Raw genomic sequence first — 2,500 nt, 5'->3', positions numbered from 1 at the left:
GACAAGTACCCAATATAAGATGGGAGTCCGAAGATTTCTTTCAGCTAAGGGGCGTTGTATGATCGGCCAAGTGAGCCGATAGAAGGGGTCACATGAAGAATTGTCACCCCAGAACGCCCACATGAAGAATCGTCACCCCACGAGATCCCACCTGAAGAATTGTCACCCCATGAGATCCCATATGAAGAATTGTCACCCCAGAACGCCCACATGAAGAATCGTCACCCCACGAGATCCCACCTGAAGAATTGTCACCCCATGAGATCCCATATGAAGAATTGTCACCCCAGAACGCCCACATGAAGAATCGTCACCCCACGAGATCCCACCTGAAGAATTGTCACCCCATGAGATCCCACCTGAAGAATTGTCACCCCATGAGATCCCATATGAAGAATTGTCACCCCAGAAAGCCCACATGAAGAATCGTCACCCCACGAGATCCCACCTGAAGAATTGTCACCCCAGTGCGACGAATATCAACAGTGAAAAAATATTAGATTAGATTAGGTTTTGTTGAATGAGGGTTATGCTTATTGTCATCAACTTGTTCAACCGAAGAATCGTAAACCCAGGATGGCCCCGCATGAAGAATTGCCACCCTGTCTAAGTCTGGGGTGACTATTCTTCATGTGGTCCGATAGAAGACTTGAGTGCACGTCCCATTAGAGTCATACATCTCCTCGTGGGTCCTTTGGTATTGTTTATATAGTCGCGCGGGTATAACGTCACTGAAGGAATACGTTAGGAACGTTACGTGATTTCGTCCGAAACGTTCCCTACTCCCTCCGCTCTCACACCTTCACCAGGTGAATCACACACGCGGTCCCGCGAAACGTCCTTAACGTACCTCTGTACTTTCTGTACGTCTTTCTGTACGTCTGTTTCAAAATTGTAACATAAAATGTCAGTACATAATATATGTACAAATATATATTTCTACAATATAACATTTTCACATTCACGCAGAGTCGTGACAATGTGTGTGCGTATGTGCATGTGTATGTGTGCGCGTGTGTGCGTGTAGTATATGTGTGTGTGTGTGAGAAAGAGAGGGAGAGAAAAAAAATCACCACAGTTCAGCATCACGTGCTGGACTCGTGAGTGGCACCTATTGCCCTTCCCGGGTGAGAGCTAAAAACTCGTATTGTCCGATCTTTACACACCATCCAACATTCCTCTTGCTCAAGGTGGAGAGTAACAGCTTGCAGTATTGTGATGTTTTCGATATTTTGAGTGGCGCTCCATCTCGGGTCTGGAGTGTGACAGACTTAGTATTCTGAGAATGTTAGGTGTGTGTGTGTGTATGTGTGTGTGTGTGTGTGTGTGTGTGTGTGTGTGTGTGAGTGTGTGTGTGTGTGTGTGTGTGTGTGTGTGTGTGTGTGTGTGTGTGTGTGTGAGTGTGTGTGTGTGTGTGTGTGCCTGTGTGTTTGTGCGTGTGTATGCACGCAGTCATGTAAAAAATAAACAAAGTAGATCCTCTGATGTCGTTTCAAATTCATCCTGTAGACGGCGACACCATCATTCTAGATTCGAGAGAAAGAGAGACATAGAGAAAGAAAGAGAGGGGTGGAAGAGAGGGGGGAGGGGTGGAAAGGACACCTCGTCCAAGGACCTCGACATTCCCTCCGTCGGTAATTGACAGTTCGACGTCACGGCGAAGGGGCCACCGAGGAGCCTCTAGTCACGATCCTAGGAACAGTTCCACGCACCCCGTGCCGGCCTATCGGGGGGGAGGGGTGGAGAGAGGGGAGAAGCTTGGGGGAGGGGAGCTGGAGAGTGTGTTTGTGAAGTAAAGGGGGGGAGGGGAAGGGAGGCTGAGAAGACGATGCTCAAAGTATTATTTAATCATCATCATCATCATCATCATCATCACTACCATATCATCATCACCATCACCACCATCATCATCATCATCATCATCATCATCATCATCATCATCATCATCATCATCATCATCATCATCATCATCATCATCATCATCATCATCCTCATCCTCATCATCATCACCACCACCACCACCAGAACCACCATCATCACCATCACCACCATCATCACCACCATCATCACCATCACCACCACCATCCAAGGAGACAGGGAATGGGAACGCGAGAAGGGGGGAGGGGGCGTATGGGTGAGGGAAGGGGAGGGGGAGCGAGAAGGAAGGAGGGAGGGAGGGAAGGGTGGATGGCTGTTAGGAGAAGGAGCAGATTTAGGGAGTAGGGTGGGGAGGTGGGTCGTGAGAGGAAAAGATTCGAAGATTTCTTCGACTGATTTTTTTTTTTTTATCTTTATCTATTCTATCTATATATTCATTTGTTTATTTGTTATATATATATCTAATTGTTGATTTATTTATTTATTCGTTTTATAATATTTTTTTGAGTACGCTAAGAAATCTGAAAGAAGATTGTATGTGTTATTACATCGCAAGGGTTACCAAGCTACCGTCTGAGCATAGTTTCTCCTCTATCCTTTATATTATTTTTTTCCAATAAAT

The 2,500-nt window shown here is 46.0% G+C and overlaps 1 protein-coding gene across 5 annotated transcripts in view; it reads left to right on the top strand.

The window, feature by feature from the left end:
* Positions 1–2,500, top strand: part of LOC143037499 (uncharacterized) — a 259,649-nt gene that overhangs the window by 36,936 nt on the left and 220,213 nt on the right. The window lies entirely within an intron of this gene.

The sequence above is a fragment of the Oratosquilla oratoria genome, chromosome 22 (assembly GCF_046742065.1).
Source record: "Oratosquilla oratoria isolate Oo_2021 chromosome 22, ASM4674206v1, whole genome shotgun sequence".
Taxonomy (NCBI): domain Eukaryota; kingdom Metazoa; phylum Arthropoda; class Malacostraca; order Stomatopoda; family Squillidae; genus Oratosquilla; species Oratosquilla oratoria.
Note: the sequence above shows the minus strand (reverse complement) of the source record. Positions and strands in the feature narration are given on the sequence as shown.